At 38.7% G+C, this 19,089-nt stretch overlaps 1 protein-coding gene across 12 annotated transcripts in view; it reads left to right on the forward strand.

The window, feature by feature from the left end:
- TENM2 (teneurin transmembrane protein 2) overlaps window positions 1–19,089 on the forward strand; it is a 1,331,021-nt gene that overhangs the window by 465,050 nt on the left and 846,882 nt on the right. The gene's annotated exons all lie outside the window — the stretch shown is intronic.

Consider the following 19,089-nt stretch of genomic DNA (forward strand, 5'->3'; position numbering starts at 1 on the left):
ATCCTTATTGAAGATCAAACTTGGAGCCCATGGTCTGAGGTTTAATAATGACAAATAGGAAGTGTCTTGTCTTCCAAGCAGGCTTCTCTTCTGTCTCCTCTCCCTCTTAGTGCCTATGTAGGTGATAGATTCTGCATCTCTCATCACAGATCATTGTGGCCCATCCGTCAGCTTTGTGGGTGAGTTTTAATGAAACCTTGAGGATTAAATGGTCCTGATCATTAAGTGTCGAATACAGGGAAGCCTGCACACGTCCTTAGAGAGATAATGTGTTTATTTGTGGATTGCTAGAAGACTCAGAACTGTGTGTAGTGCAAAATATTTTTTAAAGATAAATTAGGTATAGCTGATTTTTTTTGGAGAATATCTCAAATGTTCTACATGTTGTGAATAGCCTGCGTGTTTGCTGAAAGAATTACCATTAAAATGTTTACAACTATATTAGTTAGGAATGTCTGTGTAAAATCTCAGAAACTTCTGGTAGAGAAGCATTAGGAGCCTTCTTTCATTGGAGAGAGAGCGGGGGGCGGGGGGAGGGGGAGAGAGAAAGAGAGAGAGAGAGCAATTTCCAGTCAGGCAGTTTATTGTGAATGCAAACACATAGGTAAACACCATTCAGACTCACAAATGTGTTGGAAATCTACCATTTCCTGGATGATCCACGTGTACTGGAAAAGATAACACTTTGTTGCACCGAAGTTTACTTTTAATTTCAAAATAATTTATTCTACATTGAAATTGAGATGATAGGTCTTACGGCTCCGTTCCTGTAGCTAATCAGTGTGAACACTCAAGGAAATTTTGCACTTGATCCCTCTCGAATTTTTAACAGAATCCTGATACTTGGCACGTTCAACCCTCTAAGGGGTTTTATCGGCTAAAAGATTACTTTTTAAAGTTCCCATGAAGATAGACATCAAATTCGTTTACTGATGTTCCTTTTAAATTTAGACTTGCGTCACACAGTGTTTCGATGGAAGCAGTTTGGTTGTCAGATAAACAAAATCACTGCAGCAGTCCAAATCGTCACAACACGTTTTAAGTAAGGCATTTAAGAAAAAATCTCCTATGGTTAGCATTCTCATAGTTACACAGGGAGCTAGCTATGTTGTGTTCCTTGCACATATTTATAGACTCTGCACCCTCTTAAATTATTTATACGTAGCTCTTAAAAACTCAAGCAATAAGAGATTTCTATGAAAGTCATGTGAGCAACAAGAAAAATTAAAAAAAGAAAGACTTGTCTTGAATTTACCTAGAAGTGCTGTGGGTAGGAAATGTGTGTAATTAATTATGTATTGGATAGACATGGAGTTTTTTTGTTCTTTTATCCAGAATTTCTGAAATGCATGGTATTGGAACATTTTAGAGACAGAGAAAGTCTCTGTGCATCCCTGAATGCTGATAGGAACTAAACCCTTTGATACAATACCTTGATTTTTTCCTTTGATGCCAGTTATAATGCAATCAAGAAAAGTGCACTTGGAGACATGACTCAGTTCTGTAGGCGAGTGCACTTGGCAAATTCTAAAGGTATCGAACTATCTAAAGCCATCTAAAGTATGGAACCCAGAGTCCAAACTATGTGAAGTTATTTTCAAATATCGGATAGACGATTTGTTTCTCCTTTCAAAAAATCATTAAATATTTCATGCATTCTAAGTATTTATCTAACGTGTCACATTTTTCTCATTTAGGGGAAGAAAAATAAAATATTACATGTGTTGTAAAAAATTTCTTCAAGACATACAAAGAGAGGTGCAAGGAAACCTACAGGTTGGGGTGTTAACTTCGCTAAACTTCTCGCTCTTTCTCTCCGACACATTCTGTTTAGCTCACAGAGAAATCAATGCTTTTTCACATCACTGACTTTATGAAGTTTGGGAATGTATTATCATATAGATTGACAGTTGCCCACCGCTTCCACAGCACAGCATGGACACTCACAAAGCCGCCATTAATTTCTCACACTTGTACCCAGCAACGACTTCCTCCATAATAAACACAGTGTCCTTCAGAACCAAATCGATAATCTTTTAGGTATGCCTCTCTTGAAGGGAAGTCATGGGAATCTGTGCTTTGAGCAAGAAGCCCTCCAATCCCCTTTAAAATTGTGAGGATGCATGGAGCAGGAAGGTTTTCTGCAGGGTTCTGCATTTGCGTTTGCATTTTCTTTTGTAAGATGTGATCTAGGGTCTAAAGGTATTTCGGTGTTGATTTAGAAGCTTCTTTTCAATATCTTAATTGTGGTTTTGCTAAGCAGCATGAAGGAATGACAGCTTCCCAGACCCCACTTCCCTCTCTCTTGATTTCTAAGTGTGTATCTATTCCTCAAAAGCATGTGCTTAAAACCCCTGTGTTCATCAATATAACCTTTCTTAGACGAACGTTGATTGAGCCTCCCACGTGCTTCTGACACACAGATAGCCCCCGCCCCCATGGAAATCCTGATGGTCCCAAGCGCACTCAACACATTCCCTAATCTTATTTATTTATTTATTTATTATGATTTTTTTTTTGAGGTATAGAGGCTGCAAAGTTTGCGCTACTCTGAGCTCCTTATTGTGTCTGTAGGTGGCATTGTGCAGGGCTGAGCAGGACTGCTTTAAATAGATAAAACCCTCAGGTTCAGGGACTCTTATCAGGGTCTTTAACTCTAGCTTGCAGCTAATGATGGCTTGGCTAGAAATGACAATGAGTATTAAGAGCAGTTAGGTTTTCCTGTGTGAAACCTGCCTGCGTCTGTACAAAGGGCGTTCCCAGGGACTTTAAATTAGGATCATACTTTTTTTTTTCCTACAGTAATAAATGTCCCACTTAAAATATAGCCTCTTGAAGGCTCTTTGTATCACCTGAGTCGTGGAGAAAATGGGACAGTCACTAATACACAAGAATAACTAATTGCCTCCTTAAAGATGCAGTGCAGCACACACTGGAAAAAATCTGGTCTATGTATTCTTGACTCCCTTAGGCGGTTTCTTCACCTTGGGGACTTAAAAATATCCATGGGGTTTCGTTTCTTTTCTTTTTTTCTTTCTTTTTTTTTTCTGCCCAGCAAAATCCTAGCTTCAGTTATTTTATTGGAAATCTAGAAAGGAGAAAAGAGAAAGAAAAAAATTTGTCTATAGAATAAAAGTATAAAATTATAGAAAACTTAACCTAATATTGGTTAAAGGCATAAGAAATGCCCTCATTTGCATCAGAAGGAAATAAGAATAATGCTCACTACCCCCCCTTACCAGCTCAGACATTTATAAATTTTATATCACACTTTGAGTTTGTACATAGAAATGCTGAGATAATTTCATTATACTTCTTGGCACATGAAGGCTGTATGGGGTGTATGTCTGGGCCATCGATCATTAGGTCGTGAGTGTTCTTGGTAGAGGATGGCCGTGTGTGGTCTCTCTGTGCTGCGGTTGCGCATGCTCAGGTGCTTCCCATGGGTGACTGTAACCACATATATAATCCCAGGGCAAGGATGAGGCTCTTTGACTATGGGGATACTTTCGTTGCTCCTGTCAAGCAAGCTTCATTCATTTACAATAAAAAGCTGCCTCTGCAGGAACTGGAGAACTCAAGTACACCCTACGTGAGCACACATACAGCACTCTGACTTCAGTATCCACTCCTACTTTATTAATCTGTCTACCACAAACATTTGTTTTGTATTTTATGATCCACTGTATTCGTTTCTTCTCCCTTCTGTCACCGTGACATTTACAGAGGAGGCCTAAATCAGACACAAAGACTCTCTTTTAGGGGCAGACATAACAAAGACTTATACTTTTGCTCTTTGAAAAAAAAAAAACAGTTCAGTTGTGGCACGAATTCCCATGACACGGATCATGAAGGGCCACAGGAGGTCCCTTCCTTTCTTCCTGTGCAAACCATTAGCAGCTAATATTTGCTGAGGGTGAAAGTGTCATTTTCTTCAGTGTTGTTCCCACTGAAAAATAGCCCAAGTAGCCCATGCACTAGTGAATTACCTCATGCCCAGGTATACAAGCCACAATGATAAGAGGGGCAGTAAACACACAGGCATGCACACACATAGAGACCCATACATATAGACACACACACACACACACACACACACACACACAGACATAAGCATAAACACACAGAGATACACAGACATTCACACATACAGAGACACACAGAAACTCAGATGGTAGGACACACATACACACATAGCATGAACAGAGAGAGAGAGAGAGAGAGAGAGAGAGAGAGAGAGAGAGAGAGAGACTATGAAAGTTGGATAGAGACTTCTTGAGAATTATAAGGGTTTCATCAGAGGAAGGAGAGGACATGGGAAAGCTTTCTGGGAGGACAAAATATGAAGTGTAATCCATACACACATAAAACTGTCAATAAACCAAAGTACTTTTCCATGGAACAACAAGAACATATTTTAATTCCTTAAAACAAAGTTACACACACACACACACACACACACACACACACACACACACACACACACACACACATACAAAAGAAAACAAAACAAATTTCAAGGTCTTTGATGACAACAAAAATAATCTTAAATCTTTTTCTCGTACTAACAAATTTGTAAAAGTAACATTTACAAATAAATGCACTGAGTGGGTTAAAAATAGATTGAAACACTGAGTGACATCGGCAGGGGGAGTGGGAATGTCACAGGTTTATAGGTCTACAGTCTCAAATTTCCTGAATGAACAAATGATCTCATTTTAATGACAGGTCCAATTCTATGAAGGTGTATTAGTAGAAGCTTAGAAACCTCTTAGTGTTTAGAGAATTTTAAGCAGAGCATGAAATGTGTGATTATCACAAGGCTAATTCATAGGTGATAGTAGTTCTGAAGGAGTCAGAAACAAAATTCAGAGTTGCCCATGGTCATACAGCTAGATATGTAAAAAGAGACAAAATGACTGATGCTCTGCAGATGTCACTCTGTGTGACTTTAAAGAGTGAAGCTACTGGGAAATGAACCAATATGCATGTTACTTTAAAGTAAAAGAGGATGCTTAAGGGTGTGATCTGTGAACCTTTCTTCTGTTTATACACTTCACTTTATAAACCTCAGTGGCATGATCTTTCATTATATATTTTTTCTTTTCTTCTTCCTCTTCTTCTTCTTCTTCTTCTTCTTCTTCTTCTTCTTCTTCTTCTTCTTCTTCTTCTTCTTCTTCTTTTATTTTCTTTTCAGTCTGTTAATGCTCCCAGGGGAGCAATGGATCCATTCAATAAATACAATAAATAAAGCAAAGCACAGCCTTACTTTTGGCAAGTGCAGCCTGCTTATTACACATGTAGTCTCAAGGCCTTCAGGCAGACATTGGGCTGGGTGGATGAGCACTGGGCTTTAAGCTGTCGGGTCCCTGATGTCTAGGCTTTGACTTTCAATGGCTGGGAGGATCTGAAGGTGGATGTGGTAGATGTTTCTGGCAGAGCATAATCAGAAACTCTTTGGTCAAAAGAATCTAACTTCATTTTCTTCCCTGTTGTTAGTCATGTATTTTTTTTCAGTTGTTTGTCAAGAATCAAATTAAATTAAGAGATGGAAAGATGTGCCACAAATCAAGTATTGGGGTCATAAATACAATGAGTCAAAGCTAAGAGCATATAAATTTCCCACAAACAAATAAATCTGTATGAGCCTGCATGGAAATTAATATCAAACTAAAAGGGATCTGAGAACATTCTACACATAATGAGATATTTCAATTACCCATATTTTTTAAAACCGGGATGCCATTTTAAAGGAAGGAGAAACATACAGCTAACAGATTTGGAAATAGAATAGAAATGGCAGAGAGCTGCACGTTTAATTTCGCATACAATGTTAGTGGTAGCTGGAAGACCTGCCTAGAAACCGCCTCTCCCTCGTTTCCTTACTCTCAGTTTAAATAATGTCAGAGGACCCCCAAAGACAGAAATAAGTGACTTGTGGGAGAGTCATCAGCAACACGGTTTGTGAGATGTAGTCTTCATGTTGGCTATAGCCCATGTAGTGATTGCATTTGATCAGTGCAGTGTTAAAAAAATAGATTAGTGACATTGTATAAATGAGATATGATATATTAGGGATTGTTTATTTTTGGCAAGGAAAAAAAGGGATGGTGCATTTATTTCTGACTCCTCTCAAAATACGGGTAATTTGATTCTAAAATTCTCTCTGAACAAAGCTGGGGTTAGACATAGTACCGGCAGCCAATGTACAGAGGGCCCGTGTTGTTGAGCCTACCAGAAAGCCCTGGAGGCTACTTCATTATTTAACTCTCCTTAATGCATGTACATACTTGAGTTAACAACCTTGACCTAAGGACAAACTTTATGCACATCAGAGATAATCAAAACCATAAAACGCAGACTAGAGGCCAGAAATTTTAGCTCCATTAAAAATATGTTCTGAAGAGAGGTAATTCTGATTTGTAGGATTGGCCCCTAAGCAAGGTGGGTTTAGTGTTGGGATGCCACATTTCTAAAACAGTTGTAAGGTCTTTGGAATTAAGTGCTTCAGATAAATTTGAATTAAATACATATCTATTTAATTTATAAAATGCTAGTATGATTATAGATCCCTATGAGTTCATGCCTGGTAACTATGTCATATCCATCTCCTAGTGCAGATGCTCTGAAGTTGTAAAATGTCAAGGTTATAAACATTTAACACATATACTTATATCTACTTTAATATGAAAGCATGTATAGGTGGGAATTTAGGAAGAAAATGGACAGAATCCTTACTTTAAAGCTTAACTGCCTTTGCTGGTTCAGGAAAATCCCAGGACTTTTTAGGGAAATAAACCACAAAAAGGAGGAAGAAAATGACTTGGTACTAATAATTTTCACTTGTGTTTCATGTTATGTTCTGTTATATTCATAAAGTCTATTAAGGTGAAGTGAAAGACTACAAAGTCAAGTATAGAATTGATTGTCTTCAAACCTCAAACATTCTAAAGAGAAAGGACATAGGGAGAAGCTGCCTAGCTCTGAGTTGTGGACTAGTGAAAGCCAGAAATGAGGTTTTCCAAGCTAAGATAGTTTTCACCAGTGGACACCCAGGATTAGTCCTGAGTGGGTCACCCTATCCCACATGAAACTGTCAGTTGCCTTACCATCCCAGGGATTTGTGTCATGGAAACTAGATCACTGAGTTGCAAAGTTAGTAATGAGATGGAAGTGAGATCAATGGATTGGCAATCTTTAGAGTAGAATAAAGGGAGGATAGTCACCTGAGGGGTCTAGGAAAGATTTACAGGCTAGCAATATTCCTTCTTGTATTAAACAGAAGAGTCAGGACAATCTTTTTTTCCTTTTTTTCTTTTTATAGGATATTTGCACTCAACCCTGAAAACAGCAACACTCTGACTTAAAATTAACTGGCTTTTGTATTTCATTCTCCTCTTATAAAATTCATGAAATCTCAAGTTTTGAGTATGTTTTAAAGCACGCCTCACATATGAACGTATAACTAACACATAATACTTTATATAAACAGAAAGATAAGTATTACAAGCATGTAGGTATATATTTATGTAGATGTAAAAGGAGTATTGAAACCTTTTTAGATATGGTGTTTCTTGTGGATTGGAGTCTTGGTAGCCAAGCTGCCATTGTAATAACTGAATAATCTCTTATCTTGTGGCAACACATTATATTTCCTTTCATGTAGTTTATGGTAATGTAAGTTGACCATAGATTTAACAATTTTGTATAATTATTATTTTACTTTCTCTACTTCCTATATTGACTGTTAATCTATACCTAAATAGATATAATGTTTTTACATTGCTGCAAGGAAACCAATCACCCACATATATCCACATGCAATGTTTTGTCTAAGTATTTGATTGGAGTAACATAGCTTTGGAAGTATATATTTTAATAGGTTAAAATGCAATTAGGATTATGTAACTATAAATTGGATGATGGATATCGTATATGAACAAACCCAAGTGAATCAGATGATGAGAGATGACTATTATTAGGGTGAAGATGATGATGCTTTGAAGGATTCAGTCTTCTGGTATCTCCAAAATTTAGCCAGACTAATGAGGATATAATAACTTTGAACTGTGTTCAATACTTTTAGAAAAAAAGCATATGCATACCACACACATATCCCATATTCACAAATATAAATAATATACCTATATTTATACATATGACTAGGAAAGTAATAATAAAAAAGTTAGAATCAATGATATTAGAAAGCAAAGCAATAACCCTGGGTAGGAGAACCCTTCATTAATGAATGTGCCTTCTTTTTTTCACATTTGAACCAGGAGAAACTAAAACCTGTCAATGCTGCAAATATTTTTAATCAAGGGACTGAAGATAAGTTATAACTGGAGTATGTGCCTAATTCTATACTCAAGATGGGAAACATAAGTAATGATGGATCCTTGTTGCTTATGTTCTCAAAACGGTATTACAACGGCTATCCTGCCTGTGCTTACACTCATTAGTCACATGGTTAATAAGTAACTTCAAATGTTGCTCTGTACAAGGAAACTGGTCAGTATGTTATTTCCCCGGGAGTATTTAGTGTGCTGTAGGTGAGCATCATCCAGATCCGTTCCAGGTGATCATGAGTTCCTGAAGAGTAACTTTGTTCTTGCTTCATGAGTCATGTTCTCTCACAATCTGTTTAATTGCTCCTGTAACTATAGCTTTGTCTCCCTTCTCATCGCTAATCCTTGATATTTTTATCTCTCATGTTTTTTAATCAGGTTTGAAAGGAATCCATTTATGTTTCTTACAAGATTTCTGCTTTGCTTTTACCGGTTTGTTTCTTTCTCATTAAGTTGATCTTTATTATACTTTAACTCCCTCAGTTTAATATTTGGAGTATATTTTGTTGGCATTTTTTCTAACAGTGAGGTAGCAGTCTTAACCTTTCCTACTTAATAAGACTATGTATATCACGTCCTATATAATCTGGTTGAAAATACCCTCTCTGATCTGCCTGTGATGGTGCTCACCTTTAATCCCAACACTTGGATTAAAGGCAGAGCAGGCAGGTCTCTGAGTTCGAGGCCAGCCTGAATTGCAATGTTAGTTCCAGGACAGCCAGGGCTACACAGAGAGAAATCCTGTCTCAAGAAAATAAAGTAAAATACCCTCTCTGTTGCTTTCTAAAGATTCTTAGTTAAATATAGAGTTTAAAAGTACAACAAAATAAGAGTACAGCCAAATTCTTGTGTAGGTAAGAAATTAACATATTTTAGAATCCACTTTTTATTATTACCTTATTGTGATACATATATGCATATGGAAACTATATACCTGTATAGAAAATATGTGATATGCTGGCATAAAATATATTTAAAAAGCATGTGTGGGTGTATAATATATACATATATAAAATGAATAAAGAGAACGTATCATTTTGTATCAGAGTTAAACATAATCTACCAATTCATGCATGTGTTTTTCAACCTGTGTTTCAGTGTAATGTTATAGGAAGGTTGGCAGTGCAGCTAAATGGTAGAACATTGGCATGCCATGCTCAAAGCTTTTCATTTAATTCTTAGCATTTAAAAAGAAACGAAATAAATATATAATAAAGAGAGGGCTTGAGATCTGAATATATTTTCTGAGCTAATACTATAGGTTATAAATCCTCACATAGTCCTTTGTCTCCTGTAAATGGCATCTTTTTGCAAAAATTAAAGAGCACATAATATTTCTTGGGCTAGTATATTTTTATAATTTCCTTTACAGAACATTTAGCTTGATTCTATTTTCAACACGATAAAAATTAGCCTTGAATATTTTGAGAGGTCAATTCCTAAAAGAATTAGAAAATACAGGTATGCCTGGTTACTATGCTTTCAACCACTTCCTTAATAGGAACACTAATTCTTGTACTGACACTGTGAGATATGCCTGCTACACATGTCACTGTGATGGGGAGTCACAAGAAAACGGCATTGGCATCTTCCCACTTTGTAGATAAAATGTTTTAATTCTATTTGTCATATATATAAATGACTGAGGCTGAACAACTCTCTGTGTATTCACTGAGTGTGTGGGTTTGTATCATAATACTTATAATTCTTTATATGAAAAAAATGAGATTAAATCTCATTTTTTTTTTATTTCATAGTAAGTTTTTACAATGACCACAGAGAGTCCTGCTGTCTCTTCTTAGCTATGTAGAATATTTAATTATTTATTTATAGGCATCAAATCTGAAAGAGAAGGTAGAGAGGGGAAGGAGAAAGGATAAAAAGAAGAAGATAGAGAGAGAGAGGAGACAGGAAGTAGGAAGAGAGAAGAGAGGGAGGGATGGAGGGAGATAGAGAGACAGAAAGATAGAGAGAGAGACAGATAAGAGAGGGAGGGGGAGAAAGCGATAGATGAGAGAGAGAGAGAGAGAGAGAGAGAGAGAGAGAGAGAGAGAGAGAATATGCTAGTGGGAAAGCTGCTTAAAATTGCTGTGTTAACCAAAGAGGAAGAGTCAGCCTGAGGAGAGTGGGTGTTTTGTTTTCATATTAAATATTTCAGTGGTTGTTTAGAATGCAGGACTTCATTTCAGATTGTTAATTTATAACCACGCAAGGATAGAATTGCATTCTGCACAATGAAAGAAAATTCACATCTACCAAGATAACCTGCCGGGCACCTTGAAGAGATAGAATCCAGCAAATGATGTATTAAATATTCTTAAAACTTCCTCCATCTATGGCGCCTTTGATTCAATGAGGTTAGTAATCATAAACACAGTGGTGTTCCTGCGACTAGTATTTTTTTTTTTTTTTACGAAATAGGTAGTTCTACATGCAAGATAAATATCTCACTACATAAGGAAATACTCTGAAAATAATCATGTGGAAGCAATTACTATTATAATAAGCATATGGTTGTGCTAATATACTGCACTACTTAATAATTGATGTTATAGGGAAAAAAACATACAGAAAAATCTCTATGTTCCGGGGCATCCCTTTGAACATTCACAATGGTAAAGACCCCAGTGAAATACAGCACAATTAAGAGAATACAGGTTGTCTTCCATTTCCGCTGATACACATTTATGACTAGGAACAACAAGGTGCATTGGGAAGGCAGGAAGTCCACAAATCAACTTAATCTGTCCCACTGTGGTCTTTTATTCCCTCCACAATATAGTCCAATTTATGTTTTTAGACCTTACTCCTACCTCCCTCCTAAATGTGTTTTCAGCTGCAGCCCAAGTGGGATATTTACTCTTTCCACAGAATACTCTTTCTTTCTTTCTGTCTGTCTGTCCCATTCCTTTACCTTGTGTGGCTAGATTTACACCTGCACATCAATAACGTTCCACGTCATCATAAAAGAATTTCTTAAGAGTCCAGACCCTCTGTGAAATCATGGCAGCTTTCTGGCTGAGTGTGAACTGTCACCTTTTGAATTCTTTAGCATGTTATTGACCCATTTTATTTTAGATTTTGGGGGAGAAATAGTACAGCCTTCACCATAACTGAGCAGTGACTGATGGGAGGTATATTTTAGAGATAGAATGTTCAGAGCAACCGTGGTGAGACTATAAATGACTATGAAAAAGAAATGCCAACTATTTTTAACTTTGGGGATTAGCTTCTAAAGCACTATTAGCCATTGCCTGGAGAATATAGTGACTTGGGGGTCTCAGTCATAGTTTTCCACATGAAGTAAGACAACCAAGCAGAAAGGTAAATTGTCGTATCATTGTGAAGAATAAAACCTGGAGGACAGATTGGGACCAGACCTGTCAGTCCGAGAATCAATAGCATAACAATATCTTTATGTAGTCATGGAAACATATGAATTCAACAAGGGAGAAAGGTTGAGGAGAGACTGGAAGCCAGCTCTGAGTAGTCATTAAATGTTGGGTAGGAGATTAACAGCACACAGGCACAGTGGAAACTACCCTGTGTACATAACAGTTCTCTATGTCTCTCTTGTATGGCTGATTCTTGTTGGGGTTTCTGGTGACCATCTGGTTTGATATGGCTGTACAGTCTCTCTGCCCAAAGATTCCAGTTTCTTTACTCTTCTTGCCTTTTGTGATTTCAAAGGAGATTGGATTAGAAAAGCCTAATAATTACAGGAGAAAATAAGAGAAAAACATAATTTCATAAGGGATAGCCATTTAGAAACATAAACACATCAGACAGGTGTCTTCATGTGACTGGTAATATGGTATGATTGTTAACTTCATGTCAACTTTATTGGTCTAAGGATGCCCTCCATAGCAGATTAAACATCATTTATGGTTCTATCTGTGAGAAATGTTCTAGAGAAAATTACCATGTGAGATGATGGATCAAGTAAAGTGGATGACAGTGGATGGCCTTCCACAGTGTGTGTGTGTGTGTGTGTGTGTGTGTGTGTGTGTGTGTGTGTGTGTGTACATACGAGTATGTGTGTGTGACCAGAGGGGGGAATAGAGACTAAATGGTATTTGGCTAAATGAGGGAGCTATTCTATGAGAACAGGAGTGCCTATGTTCTCCTAGGACAAGCAGGCAAATCCCAATAGATGATAGATACGTGGTGACAGCCTATGACGTTTATGTGTTACTTCAGGTTTCTCAGCAAAGTGGAAATTATTGTCATCACCTGGAAGAACATGGGGGAGGTATTAGAAATGTAAAGAGAGGAGTGTGAAGAGCTGTAGGAGAAGGGAGGATGCTATTTTCCATGGGTACATATATTCACACTACATTCTACCGACAAATGTAGGTAAGGGAAGAAGCAGAGTGTGGTTTAAAAATATCTCTTGTTTTGCCAACCTAAATGTTAGAGAGAGTCAGCAAACAGGTATATATACTGATCCTCCATGAAGTTAAGTACAACAAAGATGAGGGGGAAAAGTCTATGCCACCATAAAGTCTGTAGTTTTTATTCAGGCTTGGTGGTGCATACCTGTAATTCCAGTACTCAGGGAGGCAGGGAATGGTGGATCTTAGTGAGTTCAAGGCCAGCTTGGTCTACAAAGTGAGTCCTACATAGCCAGGGCTACAAAGAGAAACCCTGACTCAAAAAAACAAAACAACCAAAAACAAAAAAACAAAAACAAAAACAAACCATCAGCTGATTGGAGATTCATTGAAAGCTGATGGACTCAAGCTACAAGACACATATGAACTAGTAAGGTAAACCCAACACTGAGACAGGAGATGTCTTATATTTAATAACAAGAATAAGGTATGATGATGACGGCCTATGAATTTCTGGGGTTTGATGAAAGTTAAGATCAGTCTTAAAAGCAGTTCAAATCAAGGAGTGGTTCTTGAAAGAATTGCCTATGCCAATATCAAAATAGAAACATCTATGATTGCAAGAAATCCATGGCCTAAGACTGCCAGAAGTTTAAGTTATCCCCAAATATCACTGCATGGTTGCAAAGGGACTAGGGTCAGCAGTATTGAGAATGAGTAACATCTGAAGTGAAGATGTTCCCAGATCCTTGCAGAAGTATGGGTCCACACACCATGACAAGAGACTGTGTATACAGCTTTCACTCATCATTACCAATGGTAGGAGGGCACAGGGTGGAAAAATTGACACTTCTTGAGAATACTGGGAGCATGGGGGTCAGTGATGACCTTGAGAGGAGCAGCATTTGCATTTAGACACGTGGCTAAGATGCATCGCAGCTATTGGTGTGTGTAGGGATAACAGATACAAAAAAGAGATAGAGTAAGAACAGAAACAAAGGTGCTGGATATTAACACACAGAACCATGCCTGCCTGGAGCATCTCTGGGTGGGTGAAGGTGTGAGTGGAAGGACAGGCCAAAGTGTACATTAGTTGTCCTTCCAGCTGTATTCATGAGCCTGGATAAATAGTCCCAATCCATTTCCTTAGTTTAAGGCAGCAATCAGCTTGTCAGGCTGAAGTCATGGACTCATCTTTTCATACAAGGATCTGGGATTTTGGGAAATAGAAGGAAATTCTGAGGTAGGGACCACACCCACATTTCTATGATTCTATAGAACCTAGAGTGTTAGTTTGCAAGACAAATCACAAAACTGTGCATGAGAAGAATAGTGAGAGGAGAGACAATAGGATGAAGGAGAGAGAGAAAGGAAGATGTATAGAGAAAGTAAAAAGGATAGAAGGGCAGGGAAGGCTGAGAAAAATGACACTCTTTGAAAGGATTGGGTGCTTTTTACATCTGATATAGTACAGTATGTTTCAAATTAATCACAGCACATATTTATTTTAATCTTTTTTGTATTGCTATAGCCAAATACCACAGACTAGGGCAACTTAGGAATATTCCTCATAGCTCTAAAGGTAAGAAGGGAAAGGCTGAGGAAACCATACCTGGCATGAAGTCTTCTTGCTATTTCATTCCCACGTAGAAGGTGGAGAGTTTGCACACCAAGTAACAGAGACAGAGGTACCAGTTCTGATTTGTAGGCCACACAAACCCAGAAGAGTGACAGCAGTGCTAACCAGCTCTTATCTGCTCTGCTGCCCCAAACTCATGCTTTCCAGATTCTGTTTCCAGTATGTGAATTTTAGGGGATATCTTTAAACCACAGCTATATTCTAAGCCTGCAAATGATAGAGCATGCACAAGAGGTATTTTCACTGCACTCTATACAGGGGAGCATAGAACCCATGAAAAGCAAGATGTTACAGCTGTAGCCCTGATGTTACATGCACCCACGCTTTAAGTTAAGACCACCAATCCTTCTCATTTTTAAGACAGTTAATAGCCTTGTGAATTAGCAATTCCAGGGAAATACCAGGAGCAAGGACAAGATCATTTCTCACCTTCTAAAAACCAACACATCTCGGTAGTAAGGCACGAGATTGTGTTTTTATCTCCACTGCAATGGTAGGTTAAAATGTGGTATCTGCCTGTAAGACATGCCAGAATGCCAAGTTGATCTCATATACCTTTGCTTTTCTGAAATTTGAATCAAGAAAATGCACACTCCAAAGCATGACTCGGGATCATTTTCTCTAGAATCCATTAAGTGGGCTTCAGTGCTTTCAAAACATCAAAGATTTCATTATCACTGCCTCCCCTAGATAAACTGCACTACCTGCACCCATGACCTCCTTTCAGCTTCCAATTTGTTCCTATGAAGAAAACCTAATAAGTATACTCACTCTTGACACTGTAACATCCAAGTGGGAGAGACAGAGGAGCTTAAGTGAAAAAAGAGTAGAGAACACGGACCTTCGTATACTTCTCCCAGTACCTAGCCATTTTCAGGGGCATCTGAATGCAACCGTGTGTGCCAGAACTATCTTCCCTGAGATGAATATGAGGGAGGCAAGGCAGAGTGGTGAATATCTAAGTATAAAGGTGTTGTTTCTTTGTTATTGTTTGAGACGGGGCCTCCTGTAGATTAGGCTGCCCTCCAACTTGCTACAAAGCCAACAGTGACTTTGAATTCCTGATCCTCCTGCCTCCACATTCCAGGGGCTGAAATAACTGGAACATGCCACTGCGTGTGGTACATGGTGTGTGGATTTTAGGCACTGTCAGTAGTTGAGTCTTAGTCCTGTCTATCATCGGCTTCATGGACCTGACACATTTAACAAGCTCTGAAACTCTTAGTTTACTCATCTGTCAGATGATGAGGTTTTGAGACTGCAGTTTTCTGATTATTAATTGAGATGAAACATTTTAAGCTTTCAGGGCAGTGTCATTCACACAGTGCGCACTCTCTGCGTAGCATGACTATTTTTTTTGTGTGTGTTGCTGTTTTAAAAATAATTTTCATTGTTGCTGTATTTAATCAGTTTCGACTGCTTTAAAGTTTATAGATTTATCACATTCAAATGATTAAATGTGATTTCTGAGTCTCCTTTATAACCCTTGGCCATCGAGTCCTTTGGGCAGGAAATGTAAATCCTTGCTCTTACATTGATCCAACACTCAAGGCGACGAAGATCAGATCATTTTCTCTTAGTGTGGCTGTCCTCTTTCTGGGAACCTGTCACAAGTGGGAGGTCTGTCTTGTATATCAAAAGTGAATTCTAAAAGGTGATTTCATTTTTTTTTTTTTTTGCTTTCATTTTGCTCTTTAAAGAAAAGAAGTTAAATATTAATTGAGAAGTCTAATCCAGTAAATAGAGAGATGCAACCATCCCAGACTCACAGAGTTTATGATAAAAGGAGTTGAGAAGGAATCAAAGCCTATAATGAGCCAGGATGAGCAGAGCGAGATGGGGGATCAAAAGTACGCAGGAAGCCAGTCGTGGTCTGTGGTGCAGAGCGCCGTTCAGCCTGGGAGAACACTGCAGCATCTCTCATGCTGAACACAAGTCATCAAACATTTATTGAATATCTACTACATGCTGAGAACTGGAAATACAAAGATAAATTTCACATAATCCCTGCCCTCCAGTAACTCATATCCTAGCAGGAAGAAAGAGAGCTACATAGTGATGGGAAAGAGAATAGCACAGTAATTAAGTCCATTTCTGTGGAATGAGACCATTAGGTAGGGTTTTAGCTTTGTCTCTCCCCAGCCTGTGGGACACATAAAACTGCATCAACTGTGAGCCTGCATTTTTCCTCTGGTAAAATGGAAGCATCTACACATAAATATGAGTGACTGGGTGAGATGTCTGAAAAGAGCTTGATAGCACTGCACGGGTTATTGTATGATTAAGGGTTGCACAAAGAGGTCAGTGTTAGGGCAGGGCCTTAATCTAGAGGCAGATTGTGAAATGTACAAGAGAAAAGGTAGCTTATTAAGACGAAAAATGCAGAAATGCAGTGGATTCAGAGATGTCGATTTGCTGATATAGTTGGAGATGAAATACTTCTCCTCCATAGAAGAGGACAGGCGGTGTAGCCAGCATGTGCAAAACCTAATATTTATTTTATGTAAATGCATTTTAACTTCCCCAGAAATGTCACTAAAGGTTATTGACAAAGGAGTGGGCTGACTGAATTTCCATTTAGAGAAACATTCAGCTGGGGTCTATGTTAGGAGACAGACCTGAAAGGAAGACTTAGAAGGTTAACAGATAATAGTGTCTCCATTGAGGAAATGAGAGCTATGAAAAGAATGAGGTAAAGAGTGTTGTGCAGGTCACTTGACAGGGTTAGCAACATCTACCAAGGGACAGAGGGGCACACATAGAGATGAAGGACGCCAAATGATACTAAGGAGAAGAAGTGGGAGGACCAGCTTAGAAGAAAGCCAATACTGGAGAAATGGAGAAGAAAATCCTACAGAATAACATTTTGGTTTTGGAAACTATTGAGTGCGAATTTTCTTGAACCTCACTGTAAAGATGTATGGTGAGCACTTATCCATGCTTGAGGTGAGAGAAGGTGTGCTGTGAGCCTTAGAAAACAGATGGAATCATTACCCATAACTTGTAATGGGGACTTTGTCAGCAGGTGAGGTGTCCTGCAGAGGGATACAGGGTGATCATGTCAAGGAGAGGTTCCTAGAAAAAAAGCTATCTGTTAGGAGGCAACCTAATGAAGGTGAGTTTGCAAAGAAGGAGGGGGAGCATGAGGGTGGCAGGGTAGCCCAAGGCAAGGGAAGGTACAAGGATCAAGAATGAAAGAGCCCTTTGGATGTGGCATGGATAATGGTTGATGAAGTATTCCAAAGCGAGGCAGTTGCTAACGCTTCATAAATATGGCTGATGGAGAGAAGAGTAACTACACAGAAGCCCAAAGCTGGCCTGGTGCTGCCCTGTGTCTCTGGAAGTGATAACTCCTGCACAGTAGCTCTTTCTGTGTATTGAGGAATTTCAACCCTTTAGCAGTGACACCAAGCGACAGTGTTCATCATATTCTACCCAAAAGGACCTCAGTTCCGAGCAAGAGTGTGTAATGGAGAGGAGCAGATACTGAAGATTATTGAGTTTGGCTTCTACGGATTGTTTGGTGATGGTCACCAGTGGTTAGAAAAGACCCCACAGCTACTGTAGCATGTCAGAGTTATTGTAAACCTGGGAGTCTTTAACCTGCTAAATGCACAGGGTGTAAATTATTATGAATAGGGCTGATAGCCTTGAAAACATTGCTCCTGGGAAGTTTCAACACTGGGTTTTAATCAACCTAATATCTCCTACCAATGTAGTTACTCAGAAACTGCAACCAGATTTTTAAAATTATTTTTAGTTGAGTGCGTATGTGTCCACATGCACACATGGGCGCCAACACACATACGTGTAGTTCTCATGGAGACCAGAGGTGTTAGATCCCTTGGAGCTGCAGGTACAGGCCGTTGTAAGCCTCCTAACAGGGGTGTTGAGAACCAAACGTGGGTCTTCTGAAAGCACCGTACACATGCTTAACCACCAAGCTGTCTCTACTACCCCAAGTACAACCAAAATTTTTACAACAAATTTAAGGTTTTTCCAGTTGTTACTTCAGCTCACCACTGCCATTTCCCCCACCAGTAGAGGAGAAACTAAGGAGGAAACAAGAGAAGCACAGGAGGTACCCTGTTCCTGTTTCACTTCACATCCTTACCAAAAAGCACGTGATTGATGGCACATGTCTCTTCCTTCAGATTCTTTAATAGAGCATGTCTCATGGTCCGACAGCTTTTTAATAATCCCTGTGAAATAGGATGAGATTGGGAGTACCATGTTTTTTTTGTTTTTTGTTTTTTTTTTTAAGGAAAAGAAGACATTTAGGCTTAGGTTTGGGATTCAGACAAACTTGCATTTGAATCCCATCTCTTTCTTGGATTTAAAAGCTGGGTAGCCAGCCAGTTTCTTAAAGTTTCCAAGCTTCTTTTTGTCACCAGTAAAAGCACAAAGGAGAGTATAAATACTCACTCTGACAGGTTGCTGTGGGATTGTGTGAGCTGGTTCATAATATTAGCCTTGCATCTTCCTTGGTTTCTATGCTAAGCAAGATGTGCAATTATAATCACAGATGAGAAGAACTGCCTCTGAGAAGTGCCTCATGCTTTAAAGTAGAAAACGCAGTCAGCTATGGTGGTACTCACCTTTCATCCCAGCCCTCAGGCGGCAGAGGACAGTGAGCATCTTCGATTTCAAGGCCAGCCTGGTATACATCGCCAGCTCCAGGCCCATCAGGGCTACATAGTAAGACCCTGTCTCCAAATAGATGAATAAAGTGTAGAGAGTACCTGATTCTATCTATGCCTATAACCCG

The sequence above is a fragment of the Acomys minous genome (assembly GCF_964271855.1).
Source record: "Acomys minous genome assembly, chromosome: 16".
Lineage (NCBI taxonomy): Eukaryota > Metazoa > Chordata > Mammalia > Rodentia > Muridae > Acomys > Acomys minous.